Raw genomic sequence first — 22,197 nt, 5'->3', positions numbered from 1 at the left:
CAGACTCAGAGGTAGAAGACATTACAAGAAATATATTTTTTTGCCTGAAGAGGTGAAACTTGGCATTGTAATGGCCTTCAAGAAATGGAGAAGTGGGATACGCTTCAGACCAAGAAGAGATAAACAACAGAGTTAAAATCCCACTCCCAAGGTTGCAAAATGTGAAACAGTACTGTTCAAACTGTTGTTTCGGAATATGGTCCCACAGCAGGCTGCACCGTGAAGAGTGGTTGTTTGTATGCGTCTTCAGGCTTGTACAGTGTACCAGCTTGCTTTTGGGTGGTGGGAAGAAGGTACTGCCTGTATGCTTGCTGCAACCCTTATGTTATACTGAGGCATATACTGTGTACTAAAAAGGCATATACTAAGCCCTGTGAACCAGGTGGACAGTTACCAGTAAGAAATTTATAACTGAAAGGAAGGGGAAGAAATCTGCTTTGTATGGATTTAGATATATGAGCAGTGTACTTCCTACTTGAATTCCAAGTTCATGTATTAAGACCATCTCAGCATGTGGTGGGGGTGAGCTTTCATAATAGTCTTCTCCAGAAACTGAAAGACTGAAATAAGAAAGTAAATAAACCCCTCCTTTGCAAATCCAGCCTCTGTAGGTTGCTGTCCTTGTCTTTCTTAGCTGCTTTTTCCTACAGTTCGGACTGAAATAATAGTACGCACACTGAAAATAAGGCATGCTGAAAAATAACTTAGGCTGTGTTTTCTTATAAATAAAGCAGAACTTATAATGTCTGTATTATTTCTGTAGTATCCTTATGTTTTTTGTATTTCAGATCAAGTAATTTGTAGTCAGAGATTCAGTTGGCCTTCCCATGCGTGAATGCCACATCAGGGTGCAGGGTGTGGTGCCAGTATTCAATTAATTTCACAGAACTTGGAATGGAATAAGACTTAAAGTAACTTTTGTAACCATTACATTCTAAATATCTCTATTCCCTTAAAATGTACCAGTAATGCTGGGTACCAAACAACTTAATTGTCCAAGTTTACTTAAAATGGATTTGTCTTTTGCACGTGTTCCTACCAGTGGTGGAGTCAGATTTTACACATTGTTATGAGTCAATCGTCATCAACACTGCTGCAGTGTTACATTCTAGACTTTAGTCTTGCCATTCAGACTGTTGTGGCCTTTCTTGAGAATAATCTTGTCCTTACTTGGAGTTAAGGTTGCACCAAAAAGAGCTGTAATATTTAAGTCTTGCCTACAGTAGTTAATCCTTCTCCATTCGTACCCTGCAGTAGTACTGGTACAAGAACATGTGCAAATTGTAGTAAATTGTATCAGGAAACCAATCTGGTTCAAAATTGACTTAGTACTTGCCAAGTGTATCTCCATTCCCCAGTTTAATTCACTTTTTGCACCACAGAAATGTTTGTTGGCCCAAGGGAAGAATGCCAGAGTGAGCATCCAGTTATGGTACGCCACTTACTTTGCTGGAAATGCTGGCTTGAGGTTTTAGTTCCAGCTATGCTATAGCTGCTGATGAAGCAATGGCAGCACAGAGCTTAACTGTCTGATAAGCTGATAAGCTTAACTGTCTGATAACACCTTTGTATTCAGGTGGGTTGCAGACCAGCCTGCAGCTGTTGCACCTGAGCATTCAGTGCTATCTGTGCACAGTAGCAGTGTCTACTTTGGCAACTGGTGCAGCTCTGTAGGAATGAAGCTGCAGAGGAAAACTTCTGATGCCATGGATTCACTGGCCACGCCACTTATGTTTTGCTATGTGTGGGACACCTGGGAGGATTTCAGGTTAGTTTTTGTCTGGTCCCACAGGCTGAATTTCCATTACTATTTGGAGTGTACTTGGTTGCTGTTCTTGAATACATATCCAAATTCCCTTTCATACAAAAGGATGCCTCAGGATTGTTCCATGGAGTGAACCAGGCCATTTCCCTGTCTGGATGACAGGGAAAATATCTTTGAAAATATGCATCTGAGCAAAAAATGCCAGTGTAAACATACCAAGGGTAACTTGGCTCTGCCTATAGATGCTGCAGTCAGACAGTTGCTCTGTGGTATCAGTGGAGTTACTGTTGTTGTACAGGACTCTCCCATTCTTTCTGATTCCAGTTTAAAACTTGCTTTGGTGACAGTTCAGCAGCTGGTCCCACTTTGATCTCCAAGCTCTGAGACTGATGCATTCATTCACTTTTTGTTGGTAGTAATGGTCAGAAAAAGAGATATATTTTCCAGCACATTTTATCACTCATCTCTATCTACCTTGGCAGTATTCTATGCAAATTGAGCTACATATGACAACATGAAATTCAAATCAAATAAAAGGTTTTTGATTGGACTGTTCTTGGTGTGCATATGTGTTCTCATAAAATTTAGTACCCAAAGAAGGGAATTTCTTATTCCAGACTGACTGTGGATCTTCCACTGATGGAAACATGGAAACATAGAATACCACTTTGGAAGGGACATCAAGGATTATCTGGTCCAATCTTTCTCGGCAAAAGCACAGGCTAGACAAGATGCACCCCATGCAGCTGAATCTTAAAAAGTACCCAACGCTTGGGGAACCACCATTTCCCTGGGGAAGTTATTCCAATGGCTGAATATTCCTGTGAAAAATTTTCCTCCTGTGTCTAACTGAAATCACCTCAGCAACAAATTGTACCCCTTACCCTTGTCTTTGCCATGTGACTCCATGTAGAAAGGCAGTATCCACCTCCATGAAGCTTTGCCAAAAAGAGGGCAGTGTAAAGACAGTGCTTGAGCGTGTTGCATTTGCTGTGAAAAGGAAAATGTTGAATTTGAATAAACTAAAAAGCACCAACGAAAGAAACTTGGATGTGTATTTGGCAGATGTTTCCAATCTTATTCTTGTTTGGTCTTGTTTGACCAGCAGTAGCTACACTGGAGATTCTTGGTATTTTGATAGTCAAGCATATTCATTGTGCATCTCTAGGAAGACAGATGAACCTGCCAACGCATGCCCATTTCACTGCTTAACTCTATTTCTCTCATGTTATCATTTTTTTTGTTAGATTAAGCTCTAAGGCCTTGATTCTGATCTGAGTATTACTGCAGTATGAATAAATGCAGAGATATTTTATCTTAGCACAATTGAAAAGTTTTTTGTTTCACTAACTGGGGCTCAAAGTATATTTATAGAGAGAATTGTGCCATGTAGCTACAATCTGTAGTAAATTCAAATGCTTTTATGACAAAGCCCTAATTTTGAAGGTATTTCAGTCTTTTTGGTTATGCATAAATTTGAATTTTGGATCGAGCATTAAGAATTGAGTATTGTCTTTTACTTTTTAAAATAAATAAATCCTGAGTCTTTCTTTTCTTCCTGTCCTGAAGTTTAAATATCTTGGCAGCAGTGTTTGAAAAAGTTCTAGTTAAACCAATTTTGGAAAATAGTTTGGCAAGCCACAGTGGAGTAAAGCCAAAGTATGTTAGAGGTAAGTTTTAAAACCTAATTGAAAGCTAAAATTGTAACTATACTGGGAGAGAGTGATGTGCAACTCAAAAAAAAGTATTTTGTTCTTCACTCGCCTCCTTTTTTCTTCTTTCTCCAATTAGTCAAGCTGTGCTAGACTGCTAGAAACAGTCTAGTACTCAAACTTCTCATGGATCCTACATTTCTTCTGCCTGATCCTCAATCAGTGTAGACAGGAAATAACATCGTTAAGTTCTTGGAAAAGTAGCTTATTTTTCATATCATATAATATATCTTATCATATCATCATATCATATCATCATTAGGTAAAATTTCACATGCCTTAAAATTTAGGTTGTGTGGAGTCTATAGCACTGCAGATAACTGACCTTTTTCTTTGCTACATCATTTCTTGAAAAATAGTTGAAGCAAGGGCCATTTCCATTTCCCTTGATACTTTCCAGTGTTGTACAAACACAGCTACTTTCAAATGCTTTAGTTTATCTGCCGTTGACTTTAGAAGTACAATTTGTAATATGACAGGATGAGTGCAGGATATTACTTGTAAAGTTTGCATAAAATGGATTGCGCATCTTTTTTTCCCACAGTGGATATGTCTAGACTCTTCAGAATCTTTGTAAAGCTGTTATCCAGACAAATTAGTTCCATGAATTTGAGTCACATCAGCCTCAAGAATTATACAAATAAATGGGTCACCAAGTCATTTTACTGTTAGTAATAATGCAAAACTCTGCTTAAAATTGGTAAAGCTGACAGAAAATTGCTTATCAAATACAGCTCAACCTTCTTTATTCTTTTCCTTTTCTTCTTCTTCCTCAGTTTTTCTTTATTTTTTCTTTTTTTCTTTTTTTTCTTTTTTTCTTTTGTTGTTTTTTTTAGAAGATTTTCTGTTAATCTAAGTGTTAAAAATATTTCCCCTAAGAGTGGGCATTCCATTGCATATAATTTTGGCTGTCTCTGGGCACTGCTAAATTGTATTAAGCATAGATGTCATAAGGAATAATTTGTGGCTAATATGTGATGGCCAGCCTAAGAGTAGAAGTCCATGTAATACCCAGTTATATTCTTAGGGAGATGTTAAATTCATTTTGGGGCAGTAGTGATGTCATAATCTTTATGGTCAGTATCTTCTTTTTGATCTTTTATACTGTTCCAAAATTCATACCAATACCAAAAATTAACTCCTCCTTATCCATGACTTCTCACCTGGTTTTGATTGCACTTTTCAAATAGCCTTTGATCCAGCATGTGCTTGTTACTTGTGCTTTCTTTGTGTGCCATATACTCAAATTTACCAGTTTGATAAATTTTGAACAAAGAAATCCTCTGAACACAACTTACATTCACTTAGAATCCATCTCCTTGCTTTTACAGAAGCTCTTATGAATGTGCTTTGTTTTATGTCCAAGCAGTTCAAACTGTGAACATTATTTTGTTTGGTCTTTTGTCTTTTGTGGAAAGAAGGGGAGAAGAAAAGAAGAAATGTGAATAAACTGAGTTAAGCTAAGTTTTGGAAGAGCCAGACTCATAGTTTTAACAAATTCCCAGCTGAATGATATTTTCATGCTCTGTTTATGTGTTGTCTTTGAAGACAACCTGTTAGCAGAACATAACTTTAATGAAATGAAATAGCTTTCTGAGAGGTTTTTTTTTTTTCAGAGTTTGCATTATAGAATTAGGAACAAGTAGAATGAAAGGAAACATGGAATTACTTTAATTCTGAAGAAGTCATGGCATGCCATCACATCATTTATTCCAGTGTATATTTTATGGTGATAGGCATGAAATTGTAAAGTATCTGCTTTCTCAGGTTCATTTGCTGCTCTTTTGGATGATTTATGTCTAGGTCATGACAAAATTTCGAATGTCACACACTTGTAAAACTATCATCAGAGAGCAAAGTTATAAATAAAATTTTAAAAAGAATCTTTTTTTTCTGAAAGAGTAGCTGTCTTTGATCTGGTTGATCTCTGGGCTCAGTAGCTCTACTGCCTTTTTCTCGTTTTCTTGTGTTTTAGCCTAATAGCTGTCACCAGTTTCATATGAATCATTGCAGTCCAGTGCAGACTCCACCAATATCTTTCAAGAGTAAACATATTTTTTCTGCTCTGGAGAATTCATCCATTTGCTGTTGGCCTGCCCTGAACACCCTTTCAGAAGTATGCCTGGCCATCACACAGTTGCCTGCTGTTTGTGGTGGGTTTTGTAATTCCCATCAGAAAAAAAAAAAAACAGCCTTTAAGGCCTCTTTCGAAGATAATGGATCAGTTCTAATGATTTGTAGTTTGTTTTGATTTTTTTTTTCCATTTCTCTTTGCAACTGTTGGGAATTGCAGAGTAAGTGAAATGTGTCCATCTATACCCTTGTGCAGTCTTAGCTTTCCTGCTCAGGATATTACCTAGCTAATAGTTCACATGTAAAATGAGTTGTCTTGAAAATTTCAGAAGCAATACCCATTTATGGTGCATGGCTAGAAAAAGAGCATTTTTCTTTTTCAAACTTGTACTCTCAATTTTCAGAAATTTCTCTCAACATTACGTCGGCAAGAGACTGTAGAGTGTTACATCCAGTTCATCTTTAGGGATAACCAAGGTGAGGTCGGATGACTGCTTGTGCTACTGGAGAGTTACACACGAGGAGGTAGAACATCTACCATCATGTAGAGGTAAAGTAATTGCAGATGTTTTGTACACAACAGGCAGGCTGCTGTGGCAGTTTCCTTAAGTATCTGCAGTGCTGAAGCAGAGCACCAGATTTCATTGATTTTTGTGTTCTTTTTAAAAGTTTTGTGCATGCAGAGTTTAGAAATAGAGAGGAACTTAGACTTCAGGGAATAAATCCCTGCCTAAATCAGAAGATGACAATTAGTTCCAAGTTAGTCACCTGGATTTTCTTCAAGGCTGATTTTTTACGTTTTGTTCTAGCCAGAAATTCTGCTGTGTATATAATCATAGATTTCTAAGACTATATTTGTCTAGCACAAAAAACATGTCCAATTTGTGCACCACTGAAACTTTGCTAGGAAGTACATAGCTGCTCTTAATCCAGAAAATTGCAAGGAGCTGTTTGTCCTTCATATCCTTTTATCTAGACCCAGACTTCCTGCCTTGGATTTCCAAACTTCCATCTTATTTTGTTACTTCAATTAGAGCTTGTTGTTCGTCTTTTAAGTATACCAGATTGACAGCATTTAACAAGGGCATTTTTGTCAAAATCACAGAATCACAGAATAATGAGGTTGGAAGAGACCTCTAAAATCATCAAGTCCAACCTATGCCCTAACACCTCAACTAGACTATAGCACCAAGTGCCATGTCCGGTCTTTTTTTAAACACATCCAGAGATGGTGATTCTACCACCTCCCTGGGAAGACAATTCCAGTACTTTATTATTCTTTCAGTGAAAAAAATTTTCTTAATATCCAACCTGTACCTCCCCTGACGTTGCTTGAGACTGTGTCCTCTTGTTCTGTCAGTTGCTGCCCGGTGGAAGAGACCGACCCCCACCTGTCTACAGCCTCCCTTCAGGAAGTTGTAGAGAGCAATAAGGTCACCTCTAAGCCTCCTCTTCTCCTGGCTAAACAACCCCAGTTCCTTCAAACATTCCTCATAGGGCTTGTGTTCCAAGCCCCTCACCAGCCTCGTTGCCCTCCTCTGGATGCTCTCAAGCATCTCAACGTCCTTCTTAAACTGAGGGGCCAGAACTGGACACAGCACTCAAGATGTGGTCTCACCAGCGCCGAGTACAGGGGAAGAATGACCTCCCTGCTCCTGCTGATCACACAATTCCTAATGCAGGCCAGGATGCCATTGGCTTTCTTGGCCACCAGGGCACACTGCTGGCTCACATTCAACCAGGTGTCAACCAGTACCCCCAGGTCCCTTTTTGTCTGAATACTGTCCAGCCACGCTGTCCCCAGCTTGTAATGTTATAGGGGATTTTTGTGGCCAAAATGTAGAACTCGGCACTTAGACTTATTAAACTTCATGCTGTTGGACTCTGCCCATCCATCCAACCGATCTAAGTCTCTCTGCAGAGCCCTCCTTCCTTCCAATAGATCAACACAAGCTCCCAGCTTAGTGTCGTCTGCAAATTTACTAATGAAGGACTCGATGCCCTCATCCATATTGTCTATAAAAATATTAAATAGAACTGGTCCTAGTACAGAGCCCTGAGGGACACCACTGGTGACTGTCCCCAGCTGGATGCAGCACTGTTCACCATCACTCTCTGGGCCCGGCCATCCAGCCAGTTCCTAACCCAGCAAAGAGTGCTCCTGTCCAAGCTGTGGACAGCCAGCTTCTCCAGGACTGTGCTGTGGGAGACAGTGTCAAAGGCCTTGCTGAAATCTAAATAGACAACATCCACAGCCTTTCCTGCATCCACCAGACGGGTCACCTGGTCATAGAAGGAGACCAGGTTGGTCAGACATGACCTACCCTTCGTAAACCCATGTTGACTGGGTCTGATACCCTGGCCATCTTGTAAGTGCTGTGTGATAGCACTCAGTATGAACTGCTCCGTTATCTTACCTGGTACTGAGGTCAGGCTAACTGGCCTGTAATTACCAGGATCCTCCTTCCTACCTTTTTTGTAAACGGGTGTCACATTGGCCAGTTTCCAATCATCTGGGACTTCACCAGTGAGCCACGACTCTTGATAAATGATGGAGAGCGTCTTCGCAAGCTCATCTGCCAGCTCCCTCATCACCCTAGGGTGGATCCCATCTGGTCCCATTGAATTATAAATATCCAAGTGTCCCAGCAGTTCTCTGACTGCCTCCTCCTGGATAACAGGGATACCATTCTGCTCCCTGGCCACACCTACCAACCCCTGAGGACAGTTGTCTTGAGGACAAGCTGTCTTACCACTAAAGACTGAGACAAAGAAGGCATTAAGCATTTCCGCCTTTTCCTCATCTTTAGTTACTAGGTTGCCTGCCTCATCCAATAAGGAACCGAGGTTGTTTTCTTTTACTATTAATATATTTGTAAATATATTAATAGTAATATATAAACCCTTCCTTTTACTATTAATATATTTGTAAAACCTTTTTTTATTATTTTTAACAGAAGTTGCCAAGGTAAGTGCAAACTGAGCTTTGGCCTCCCTAATTCTTTTTCTACATGCCCTGGCAGCTCCTTTAAATACTTCCTGAGAAATCTGTCCCTCCTTAAAAAGATGATACATCTTTTTTTTATTTCTGAGTTCTTTCAAAACCTCATTGCTCATCCAGACTGGCTGTTTGGCTCGTCAACTCATCTTTCGGCACACAGGGACACTCCGTTCTTGTGCCCTCAAGATCTCTGCTTTGAAGCACACCCATCTCTCCTGGACTCCTTTGTTTTCAAGGGCTGTTTCCCAAGGAACTCTCTGAATGAATCTCTTAAATAGGCCAAAGTCTGCCCTCTGGAAGTCCAACGTAGAAGTCTTATTGATATTCCTCCTTATTTCATCAATTATCAAGAATTCTATAATTTCATGATCACTGTGCCCCAAGCGGCCTCCAACCTCCACATCACCCACCAGTCCATCTCTATTTGTGAACAACAGGTCTAACATAGTCCCTCCCCTGCTGGGCTCACCCACCAGTTGTGACAAAAAGTTATCCTCCACACACTCTAAAAACTTTCTAGACAGCTGTTTTTCCACTGTATTAAGTTCCCAGCAGATGTCTGGTAGGTTGAAGTCACCTACAAGAACAAGGGCTGATGATCCTGAAACATTGTTCAGTTGCTTATAGAATAAGTTGTCCACCTCTTCATCCTGGTTGGGTGGACAATAGCAGACTCCCAGTAGGATGTCAGCCTTGTTGGCCTTCCCCTTAATTCTTACCCATAGGACTCAACTTCATCATCATTAGTTGCAATACCTATGACATCCAAAACCCCCCTAATATAAAGGGCCACCCCTCCACCTCTTCTCCCTTTTCTGTCTCTTCTGAAGAGAAATGGTTTATTGCAGAGCAAATAACCTGAAAGAATTATGTTGTTACTAATGGATGATGCACAGACTAGTAATTGCTGCATTTTTCTTCTTTTTTCCCCCCCTCTTTACCAAAAAAATTGATAGATGATGTTTTAGGTAGTTAAGTAACAGATGCTGAACTCTAGATGGTTTGTTTGAGAAGGCTACATAACGTTTGTGAAACTGGAGGCATTTTAGTCTTTTGAATTATTATTTTTAGATTTCAGTGGAAAAATGCGGAAGAACAGCAATGATTTTCCTTCTCTTATCATCAAAGTATTTCTAAATTGTTTTTCTTCTAAACATTAGAATTATGTTAAGGGTTCTTTTGAGCCAAAAAAACCAATTCTTACTATATAACTAGAAGCAATTTAAAACATTTTCAAGAATATTTTCATAGTGGAGCAATTACTGTATCTTAGTATTTTCCTGTCCGATGAATCATGATTGAAGTAGGCAGAAAATAATGAAAATTTGAACCTAGTATGTATGTGAAATGTGGGAAAAGGTCAAAAATACAGGGAAATAAAGGAAAGTAGCTGGAAGTTATGGGAGTCTAATCACAGGGAGCATTTGGTTCTTCTTAAGCCTGTTCAGCTGCTGGAAATTGAGATGCATGAGATATGCATGTGCATTGCTGGCTAAGTTTCTAGGGACAGAAATAAAGAGCAATAGTTTGACAAATGCATGCCAAAGTGGCATTTTCTGAAGGCAAATAAAGCTATGCATAGGTGAGAAAGGGTCTTAGCCAAGGTATTCTTGCTGATGTGTTGATTATCATTGAAACTAGTGAAGATTTTTTTTTTTTTTTTTAGATTAGGCATGAAGGATTCGACATTGATTATAATAATTTTGTGTAACAGAATTAATTTCTGAGTATCTGTTGCTGGTGTAGAACAATTAAAGCTTCATGTTTTTATAGTGTTTGCATGAGGAATATGTACTTACTCTTCATGCCAAATTTTTTTGCACTATGGAAACATGTATCATTTACAGGTGATACTAACCAATGGTCAGGTTCAATAAAAATCAGTAGGTTGGTGAAATATTCCATCTAGTACTAGTAAGGGGAGTGGTGGCATTTTGAAATCAGAAGTAATTTCTATGACATTTTTCATTCAGTATTTTACCCCAAAGGGGTTGTATTCAAATTACTCTATGAAACAAGATACCTGATGTCAGAAGCTTTTTGCTAAAATGAGATGTCTGATCTCTCCTGCCTGTAATTTCCTAGACCATTGCAGTTCAGCCAGCAACTTTTTCTCTGGGTTTGGCTCTTGAGATAGTGATTCTGTCCTGGCCTCCTTTTTCTCTTGGGGCAGGTAAGGAATGGGATGTGGCCTCTGCTCACACAGGTAGCCAGAACTCAATTTGCTGTTGTTGCTTCCAGAGCTCATGAGAAGAAAGTAAGCAAACAGAACACTTGTACTCCAAAATTGTGATCCAGTCATAATAAAAGTATCTTTTTGCATAGTAGGAACTGGGAAATAATGTCGTTTGCACTCATGAATACACACAAAGCCATGTACACACAACATATGTGGAAGGATATCTCCTTGGTAACAGGTATTCTACTTATTGCAGTGTCTGGACTTTTGAGGGCCTGACTTATGCATTTGGAGTGTTTTTTTTTTAAGCAAATATATTTGGCTGTATTAGGATCTAGCATTCTATGGGATTTTCCCCACAACTTATTCACAGGGTGGCTGAGGATGAGGCTAATTTTTGTATTGATTTAGAAAAAGTGGTTGATTAGGAATAAATAAGGGGAGAAATACCTTGTTTCACTTAAATAACTGAAAGATAAGAAAAAAAAGAAATATATGAAGACATATAATATATGACAAGTTGGTAACTAAATGGGCTTGATGGTCTGTATTGCTTATGTTCAGTACATCTTAGTTAGAAGAGGATGTTTGAGGAAATGATCTGTGTGATTTCCCCTGACCTTTTCAGTCTGATGTTGGTCATGCCACTCAGGATCACTGGATGTGGCAAGGGAAGAAAGTTACTGAGGGGAGGAGGTGGTATAGAATGTTTATTGAGATGCTTTGTGTTTGCTGAAGATAGAATAAAAACTTATACATTTATGGGACCTTCTATTGCCACAACAAAATAAAACTGGAAAACTGTATTTCACCCTATCTTCATGAGGGAGAAGTAATGGCTGTCCCAACAATTTCCTATTTGCTATGTGACACAAATTACCCTGAAGACACATTTGCTAGTATTTAACTGGCACATCATCAGTTAGTATTGCAAGTACATTACTGCAGGCAACATTCATTTGGTTTGTTCCTCTGGGGTATTTGGTAGTCAACAAAGTAACTTCATAGATAGAGTAAATGCAATTTAATGCTCAAATGACTTTTGATTTTATAAGTAGAACTGCCTCCTGGAAAAACTGTGGAACTGCTAAATCGTTTGCTTTTTCAATACCTGCAGATGATTTATATTGAAGATAAAGTTGCAAGTAAAGAACTATTGTGCTGGCTGGCTGGGAGTACAGAAACACACATGAACACCTGAGTTGGATTTTCTCTCAAACGTTTGTGTTATTCTATATTTTATTTATTATTTGCAGAACACTCATTGCTTTATGAACCAGCACTTGTGCTTCTTCAATGCTCTGCTGAAATTATTGTCCTGTTATTGCTGAATGTGGATTTATTCCAAGAGGTCTGGTTTCTTCAGGCAGATTTGCCAATGTTTCAGTCTTTATATGTTACGTCAAATCTGCATGGATCTGAAAGCACACCTTCATCACGATTATGCAAGTGTCATGCATAGCTGTGATTTTATTAAAATAAAATAGATACTTCTTTCTTAATGGAAGTTCACAGAGGGTTTTTGGTGTACCCTCAGAAAATGTTGAACAGGGCCTTGCAGACTGCAGTGCTTTGTTATGTTACATCATGGAGCTCTGCAGCCTGTTCAGGCTCTCTGGAAAGCCTGGTTAGAGTCACTTGCTGTACCTATTGCTAACTGCTCTGGAAATCTGTGAGCAAGATCTCAGTGGGCAACTATTGAGTGGGCAACTACTGGTTCTTACTGTGTTTTGAAGTCTTAGTCATGTTCTACTTGTGAGATGTTATATGCAGTCAAGCTCTATATTGACTTGCTTAAAAAATACTGAGAAATTTGAAAGTCTTTCCAAAAAATTACCCAGTTGAAGGTTGTAATGTTCTTCAAGCTCTGTTCCTGATGCATTAAATGTAGTGGTGCTATTTAAAGCCAAGAATGAAAAGGCAATGCTCTGGCATTAGTTATCTCAGTTATAAATCATGTTAGATGTTTGGATTTATATGACCTTGATATGTACAGTATATATTGAGAATGTCTGTCTAGAGCATCCACATTTAATGTCAAAGGGTAGTACTCTGTAACAGGGTTGCTCTAGTGACTTTGCAGGGACTTACAGTCTTGGAGATTTCATATTTCAAAAAGTGGTGTTTTATTTTGCAGGGACTTATAGTTCTGGAGATTTCATATTTGAAAAAAGTGGTGTTTGATTTTGCATGATGCAGAAAGTACCTGCAAGGAATCTGGGGGTGGTTTTAACAGCAGTAACTTCAGACCACAGAATGCTGTTTAATGCTTCTGGGATTAAGCATTGCAGATGCAGCTTATTTATATTGTGTAAACGAACCCTTTCAGTTTATGTTGTTTTGTATTGTTCTGATGTATAAACCTAAAATAAATCACGGCAGTGCACTTAGCAGACATATAATGTCTGGTGTGTGCAATATGTGGCAGTGGTGCTGGGCACGTCCCAGTTCCATTTGCACACAGAATGGAAGCAAACTCTGATTTAATATTTAAAGTCCAGTACAGATCCAGTGAAGAATCCTAATTTAAATACTTAGCCATTATGTCATGGTAATATTTGGTTTCAAAGGAGATTTTTCAAAACTTTTATGCAAGAATCTCTTAAATTAATTCTTACTGCCTTTGACTTAAGATAAAAGAAATATGGAATATAAATAATGTGCATCTAATTCTTGGATTTCTATAAGCAAAAAAAAAAAGCAAACTTAAGTTTCAAAAAACCCTTGTAATTGGCAGATAATTAAAACATGCTTCATTTTAGATGTTCCATTATGAGAAAGTTGTGACACCTTGATTAGACCTAGTTTTTTGTTGGGTTTTTGTAAACTGTTTGAGATGGCATCTTTTCCATGTGCCTTAAAATCTCATATAGAAACAAATAAGATGTGTACTAGGAATTCCCTTCCTTCCCCTGCTCCATGATATTTTTTAAGTGAAGCTATTTCTGGGACCATCTGTGATTTCTTTTAGTCTTAAATTATATATATTCAGCATTTCTTTCTTCTTCACTCACTCATGTTCCTTTCTTAGCCCCCACAGATAACAGGGGGAAAGGCCACTTTTTTATATATATGAAATTGAGTTACTTTAAACTATTTTCAGTGACTCAACACAGAATATTAATTACATTGCTTTTTAAAACAAAAAACCCACTGGAGCCCATTAGTGTATGGTGCACTGGTCAGGTGGGCTGAGAGGGATGGGACTGGACAGCCCCAGCAGAGTAGGAACCCCTGGAGCTGGTGCTACCTAAACCATCAAACCAGCCATCTGAGGTTGGGAAGGGAGAAAAATTAGGTGAATCATTAGTTCTTTGCTTAATTTCCACTCTTGCACCATGAAATTAGGCTATTTTTTTGGCTTTTCAATTCCCTTGTGGAAGCACCCAGGAGCACACAGGCAAAGCCTTTAAAAGTACAGATTTTATAGACTTCTAGAAGCCACCTCAAGATTTTATGCAAGTGAAAGAGTCTCAGTATTTCTACTTTAAAACCAGTGTCTAAGTCCCTTCTAGAGAATCACCAGCTTTTGTGCAAATCAGTAAAATTTTCATCAGGGAAATCTTTGGGACTTAAATTTGATCCTGCAGTCATTGTGCATCTCTCCTAATATCCAAGACGGTATTTGTAAATATATCTCTACTAGTTTTTCAGAGTTTAATTTTTTGGTTCTGTCAGGTTTTCAACCGAACAGAATATAGGGAATTGATCTGATGTTGCTTTCTGAGAGACTTTTGCTTATGTCTTACACAAGAGGCTGTTACTGAAAACTTGGTAACCATGGGGTGAAAGGTAAAGCTCTGTTACTGATTAAAAAGAGTAATTGGAAAAAGCAAACTTCACATCATTTTCCAGAAAGGAAAATAATTGTTAAGTAGGAATGGAGTTAATAGAAATTTTCTGGACAAAATTGTTTTTTATAGGAAAAAATGTTAATTAAAGATAGTAACTGGAAAGACTTCCCTTTTTGACACAGGGAAAAAGATACTTTTTAGTCTTTCCAGTTGAAAAATTTTTAAAGAAAAATTAAAAAAAAAAACAGGAAAAAAAAACACCAAACAAACAAGCAAAAAACCCTCAAAAAAACAAAACAAAAAAAAAAACAAAAAAAACCACAAAAAAAAAAAAAAAAAAAAAAAACAAAAAAAACCCCCAGAAAAACCCCCAAAAAACCCCAAAAAACAAAAACCCAAAAAACACCCTCACAAATATTCCAGCAATAAAAAATCCAAGTAAGGATTTTAAACTGAGGAAAGAGATTAATTAGCTGGGGTGGACAACAGTAAGTCAAAAGAAGTCCTATATCATAGAAGGATTGGGAAATAAACTTTCAGTTGGTTAATTCCGGTAGTTAAGAAAGCGATAACTAGAACAGGGTGACCTTAAAAAGTTATAAATGAAGCACATTCAGAAAAACGAAAAAACTATTATCTCCGTACATGATAATACAACTTTTAATAATTAATAAGCCAGAGCCTCATTATTTGGGTAAAAAAGCTTGGTGTTTTGTCTTTTTTGACATTAAGTACTACTTTTAAATGTCAGCTGAATTTTCATAGGCTGGGCTGATTTCTATGACATGTCCTAATTACCTACTTAAGTGGCCTTTAGCTGTGCAATCACACATTTGGCTCAAACATGGACCGTTGTCAGAAATTGAATACTTTTTTTTTTTTTTAATGTTTGCTTCAGTCCAATATGTTGTAAGTTCAAACAGGCTTATAAAAAAAAAGCAGAATAAGATTTTACCCAATAGCTTACACCGCAAAAAAATTCACCATGCCTTAATAGTTTGTTTTCTGTTAGCTCTTTCTCCTTGCTCTTATTGAAAGCCTGTTTGTAACTTCCTGCCTCTAAGGGAGAAGTGTTCTCATGCTTCAGCTGGCTGGTGGAAGCCCTGGGAAGGAGCCTTCTCCTGCTCCTTCCCAAGCTTCATTGTGGAGCTGCATCTGACACACCTTTCCCAGATGTCCAGGGAGATGCAAAAGAGAATCATTTCAGTTTTGGCAAGACATAGCATCATAGTTTATTTTCAATTCAAGTCTTAGTTTTAACTGTGATTTTCTTGGTTTTCCTTTGTATATATTACAAACTTTTAAATCTAAATTTCCTATCTATATTTATCCTCCATTCAAGGCTAAAAAAGTATGTGTGGGGGTTTTTTTATAGATAGTGTGGCTTTAAATAGTTACTTTCCTTCTCAAAAAATCTGATTTTAGACTTAGGGACAGTATGTGAGTCAGCGCTACAAAAATTTGCTTTAGACCCCTGGGAATATTTGGAATTCAGCAAACAGCAGCTAGTAGCTGTTTGGGACATGCTTAATATTAAGTTAAATTACTCATTCCTGGATTAAAAAACTAACTGGAATTTGTGCTAATGTAGCCCCTCTTCCTGCTACATATGAAATGATGCAGGATTTCAGGTTTACTCTTCCTGCCTGGATTAGTCTAGTAGTATGTATTTATTTTTTATAACTTGTATTAAATTTCTTGTACAGAAGTTCAAGATTTGAGGTATTTTCCCAAGTACAAACTGAAAAAAATAATTATTAAAGAAAAGTTGAGGTACTTGGTAAGTGATAATTTTATTTTAATCTGTACAATATTTTGTAGGAACTAGTTTCAGTAATCTGCTTAAACCATGAGGAGCAATCTAATATAAATATATTTTTGTTTTAATAAATAGGAAGTCCTTTAAAATCTGTTGAATTGTAATTTATTCTCTTCAGAAATGATCCAGTCTAAAATTATAGAGACAGCCTACACTACTGTTGAGTTTGATAAAGATTCTTTCTCTCTTGAATGTTTATGATCATCATGTGTAGATTAGCACACAGATTGCACTGGATTTTTATACTCAAAACCACAAGTCAGAGCCACTAAAATGTAATTACTTTATCTTGAAAAGATTCTTGCTGGCTACTTGATGAATCCTCTTATGAATACCAGTACATCTTCTCATAACCCATCAGAGCTGCACAAAGTGTACAATACATGTTGTGTTTCTTTTTCATTGTGCATGACAAAAGGTGAGTTTGTTACAGCTGGTTGCAAAGTGGAGAGATTGCCATGGTTCACTAAGGCCTGGGCCTGCAAGCACTTTTGTTCATGTTTAACTTTGGTGAGTTATATGGACAAGCACATGGATATGCGTGTGCACAGTTAACATGTCTAGTTATGTAAAACTCAGATTTTTGGCCCGTAGCTGTGAGGCTGTGCCTGTGAGACAAGTCAGAATCAACAATAGAGAAGCTTTTAAATTCTTTGTCACTTGGGCATCTGAGAACTCTGTTTCAGTTTGTGCAAGTTTCAAAATTATTTGTTTGGGGTTTTTTGTAAAATTAAAATCCCCTGAGATGAATTTCTGCGTAACTGTATAAAAATATGTTAATACTCTAAGGGAAAGTCTTAAAAGGAGCCTTCCATAGGAAAATAAAATAAGATAATTTTGTCCTTCAGTTCATTCCCTCTAATATGGCCAAGTGCTTCCTGGCAAGAAGAGAATTCCTGATCAACTTTTTAATGCAAAGAATGTGCTACAAAAGTCCTTGGGGTATGTAAATCAGAGAACTCTTGAATGAGGCCCTTTAGATTAATTCAAGTGATAGAGTTGCTAAGGAGCAGAAAAGTCTCTAAAGTCAGAACTTAATGTTGTTGGTCCAAACACAGCTGTATTTGTAACTGGAAAGAAATCAGGAGCCAGAAAGTGGACGTACCACAGCTCTTTCCTGGAGAGAAACAACAGTCTCCTCTGAGAGAGCAGCTGGGTATGCTATACGGGAAGCTGCCACCAGACAGCACTCTGCTTAGTCTTGTCCAAAGAGCTGCACATCTGGCATCCTTCACTGATCCCCCACTAGACCCAGCCCTTTATGATCATCTCTCTCATCTGCTTTGTCACACACCCTCAGCCATACAAATACACCTCTCAGCTGAATCTACAAAAATGACCTTTGCTGGGTGGCAACATGATCTTCTTGTAGTTTTGAGCACATGTTACTGAAAACACACCCGAAACTATGTCTGAGTGTCTGTCTGTGGGACCTTTGATGCAAACACTGCATAATGGGGATATACTGATTTACTCCACAGTGTGCTAGGTCGAGGTGGAACAGATGTAAGGCACTTTATTTCACCAGCCACCGTGCTCCCTGCCTCTTGACTGGGAGCCAGGAGGGGTCTAGGTTTGAATGCCTTTAGCAGTGTAGCTTCTGTGTGCTACTGTTCTCAGGATTAAGTTTTAGAGAATCAGACAAAACAAAGCAGCCCAGCCCTGTCATTGTAATGATCTATAAGTGTACTGGTGCAACCAGGGATTAATTGTTATCACACATGGGAGATAAGCAACAAGACAAGAGACAATGGGCAGAAAACAATGCACAGGAAGTTCTAGCTAAATATGAGGAATAAGTTCTTTACTGTGCAGGTGACCAGAGCACTGTCAGAGATTGCTCAGAGAGGTTCAGAGTCTACTTCACTGGAGATATTCAAGAACCATCTGAGTAATTCTTGAGTCACTCATGGACTTGTTAGAGTGCTAGTTTGATAAAAAAATGCCTAGATATTGTCACAGGACAGAGTGATGTTCCTTAAAAGTGATTGTCATGCATTTCTGCACAAGAAACCTAACCTGTGGCATAACTTCTTGTTTCTATCTTCTGACTGTGTATTAACTGTGAAAGAGATAAAGTTCATCTTTAACAAGGATGAGGTCAACACGAGGAGAAGCATTAGCATTGTCATCAGCAGACCTTCAGCAAAAAAAGACCTTTTCTCTTAATATGTTTTTGCCTGTAAGACGATAATTGGCTTGGATAATATAAGCTGGACTCCTGGTCTTGAAACACAGCCCATCCTTGTGAAGCACACTTTCTTGGATGCATTTCTCCTTGGATCTTGGAGAGCTGAGGAAAGCTTGTATTCTTCCCTTGCGTGTGGCTGCAGGAAATAGGGCTATTCATGAAGCAAAAAGTGCTCTGCTTCTGGAGCACTGGCAGACTTTACACTAAGGGAAAACTAAAAGCTGAGAGAAAGTTGCAACGGGCTGCCACACAGCATGTTTCTCTACATATTTCCCTAGGAAAGACCTTTTAATGATGAGAAGCATAGCACTTGTCTCTGCACAGCTTATGTTATGTTAGCTGAACAAAAATAAAGTGATTGAAACATGTATTTAGAAAGAAACAATATGCTGTGAACAATACTGGCTGGAAATACTACTACATGTTTGGAGTGGGGTTATGTGCCATTGGAAGTAATAAAAATAGAGCTGTAAATTATGCATTGGGGTTTGGTTTATTCTGGAAGCTAGTTTTTAAGAAACTAATTTATTGGTTGTGTCATAGGAATGTTTGGCTTGTTCTAAGTCCAGTCTTCAGCATTTTTCATTTCAAGCCATATAAAGGAGAAGATCATCTATGGTACATCTACCCCATTCAACAGAATGGGCCCTAACCCATCTCTGTAAATATACTGCCTTCTGTGTTGCTTCGAGCCACAGCAATACTTTCAAAATTTGTATATTCTAAAATTTCCTCAGGTTTCAAAACATTGCAAAACATCCATCAATATGCTTCAAAACTGGTTTGTTTTTCACAAGGGCAATAGAAGTGTATCAGAGTGGGATTCCCCCATGCATTTCCTTCAGGATGTGTAACTAGTTTCCCTGACATAGGCATTTTAAATGCAGGAAATGGCATTCTAGTTGGGTTTTGTGTCATGAAGACATGAAGAGTGGATAAGATTTATCTGAACGCCAGTGAGATTCCCTCCTTCCGTCCCTGCCTCTTGGTTGGGCAAATAGCAGGCCAGCTCACAGCCCTCCAATCACCTGGGCTGCCAAGCCTCCACCCCTCAACACTGAGGGCTCCCACACCATCTGCAGCTGGCTTTTAAAGCAAGTCTTTTAATAAAATCACTTTAAGTCATTACTCTTCCATTTATGACAGCAGGAGTTCGGGACTGAGTAAGAGGAGCAGAAATTTGCCCAGCAGAAGTTGCTCTGAATCAGGTTAGTAATGAAGTTAACTGCTGAAAGAAGTAACCTGAAAGCAGCCTAGGTTCTCTTAGGAAACGTTGCCTTTAACATATGTGCTGTTTGAGTAGCAAGAGCTGTGGTATGCAGTTTGTTTAGATTATACCATTATTCTATCTTTGGTAAAGACTCTATGTTAATATAGAGAAGATGCAGTTATATTTTCCTTCCCAGTCTGACTAGAAGGTGTTTCTACTTTTTGAATGATAAAACTTGCTTTGCTTTTCCCTTTTATGCATCTTATACTTCTGTTACAGGTGCTGTAACAGAAACCAGTTTTACGGTTTATTATTGAAATATGCTACTTTAAATATTTCAAGCCATTAGGAGTTTTGTGAAAGTCTTGGGCACCACATGAATTTTTAGGACACTTGCAGAAAAATAATGGCTATGCATGTGTGTACACACACGCAAATCATAGACTATACCTAGTTTTGCTTCATCTCTGTATTCTTTTACTTGCATTATTTCACAAGATCTTACTTTCATATATTATTGCACAAGATCTAGTAAATGTAATACTACAATTTTGAATAACGCTACATGGAAAAAATGCATAAAATTTTCTTATATGCATTTCTTATAACTAATTTTTCAGGAAAAATGAGGCTGAAAAAAATATGCTAAATTAATGTGTATTAACCAGCATATATTTATATTTTCCCATTTTCAATATGTTACAAACTTAATGGAGTAGTTTATCCTTAATTGGTATGCTGTTTAAAATGTTTAACTACTGCATCTAAAATTAATAGTATATAATATAATCCTAGCTCAACAGAATAGTTTTGAGTAAAATATTTTATTTTGGCTCCAAAAATCATTAAACATAAATCTCAACAGTTCTAAAATTTTCAGAGGTTTCATATTGCTTTATAACATTTGCTTTCCATATGAGATTTTTATGGTTTTTTTCGTAAGAATTTTTAATGGGAAAATTTGTGGGAAAAGTTGAATGGCAACTGCAGCAAAACTTTGGATTTTCCCATGTGTAGTTTGGGTTTAATGTGTACTAACTTAAACCATGTATGAGACAATCAAAATGAGATTTTATTTTAATGGAAATAAAATTATTGGCACAAAATGTAAGTTACCTTTTTTTGCTCCAATATCCACATATTTTTATAATTTTGTGTGGGATAGGAGGCTAGGTTAGATTATTTTACATGAAAAATACTTTGCAGAAATGGTAGATTTTATATGACTGTGAAGTAGTCAAAGGAGGTTTAAATATTAATATAATCTTTGCAGATAGAGACGTCCCTTGCATTGTGTTTTTAGTTACAAATTTTTTGACACCAGACATTTCCTGACAGAAGAGGGCTAACAACAGATTAAACGATCCTAGTTATCCTAACGATCAAAGAGCTGGTATGACTTGTAAGGCTGAGCTCATCTTGGACTGGCATTCAGATGTGTAGTGGACAAGTAGTAAGTGATCTGGTTTACAATTGGCCAGGAGAGTCTGAAATTAAGATGACTTTTTATCAGCAGATGCTGTAGAGAAAAAAATTAACCAACACAATAAAAAACAAAAGGGATTAGAGAAATACCTGTTTATTCAGGTACTCTGACAAATATTGTGAAAGTCCACCAGACATAAGAAAGTTTTGTTTTGTTTTTTTCTCCCCCTGTTAGATAAACCTGTCAAGTTCCTTTCCTGTCTAAATTATGTCTTCCTCTCCTGCCTGTATCTTTGTTGAAGGTGGTTGAAGGGGTAAAACTAAACGGTAGTGTGGATAGCTTAGCAGTTCTCTCTAGGAATTCGTTCAAGGAAGGAGGAGGTTTCCATAAGGGCTGGTCATTGGTCCTCAAGTCTAAGGCAGTTGAACTGAGCCCTGCCTTTTTTAAAGGACTGTTGGAGGTGTATTCGGTGTTTAAAGCGTAACCTGTAGCTAAATTAAAACTTGGTCCTAAAAGAGCCTTCGGAAGTGCGGTGACCCAGCACATGGGGAGCCAAAGATCTGCCATCTCAGTTGTATGCAGCCGAAGGAGCGTGCCAGCGTCGGTAACAAGCAGACTTCACAGTTTGCTAGTGACAAAGTGAAACTTGCTTTGCTTGTGACACAGTGCTCTCTGTAAAGCAGACTTCAAAGAGGAGCCTAGCACAGTTTGGATTGCATGAGACACTAATCAGGTTGTTTCCACACCTTCATTAGAAATAACTGCATACTGTTGGTGAGTGCAAGGGCTTTTTCCTTTGTGGTTTCTTATAACTCATTGCCTATGTTTAAACTCTGTATAAGATAAGGATTCAATATTTTCTCTGTTTAAACTGCATGAACAGTACAGCCCACTGGTGGTCCTTGCAGGCAACATGCCTAACACTGCTGTTAAAAGGCAGGCAGGTATCCATCCAACTCTGCTCCAAGAAATGTAGGACAGGTGCACCAGAGATGCCTCAAAAGCACTCACTTCCTTCTTGATTGAT

At 38.0% G+C, this 22,197-nt stretch overlaps 1 protein-coding gene across 4 annotated transcripts in view; it reads left to right on the top strand.

The window, feature by feature from the left end:
* The window catches only part of SLC7A2 (solute carrier family 7 member 2), a 54,534-nt gene that overhangs the window by 10,680 nt on the left and 21,657 nt on the right, over positions 1 to 22,197 (top strand). For 2 of the 4 annotated variants that reach the window (XM_053976764.1, XM_053976760.1), the window contains exon 1: positions 19,617 to 19,742. The exons of the other annotated variants lie outside the window; for them this stretch is intronic. The gene's annotated coding sequence lies outside the window, so the exon portion shown is untranslated. Of the gene's footprint in view, positions 1 to 19,616; positions 19,743 to 22,197 lie in introns of those variants that run through there. 4 annotated transcript variants of the gene reach the window in all.

Source organism: Vidua macroura, chromosome 4 (assembly GCF_024509145.1).
Source record: "Vidua macroura isolate BioBank_ID:100142 chromosome 4, ASM2450914v1, whole genome shotgun sequence".
NCBI classification, from domain to species: Eukaryota; Metazoa; Chordata; class Aves; order Passeriformes; family Viduidae; genus Vidua; species Vidua macroura.
The sequence above is the reverse complement of the archived record's forward strand: the minus strand, read 5'-3'. Positions and strand labels throughout refer to the sequence as shown.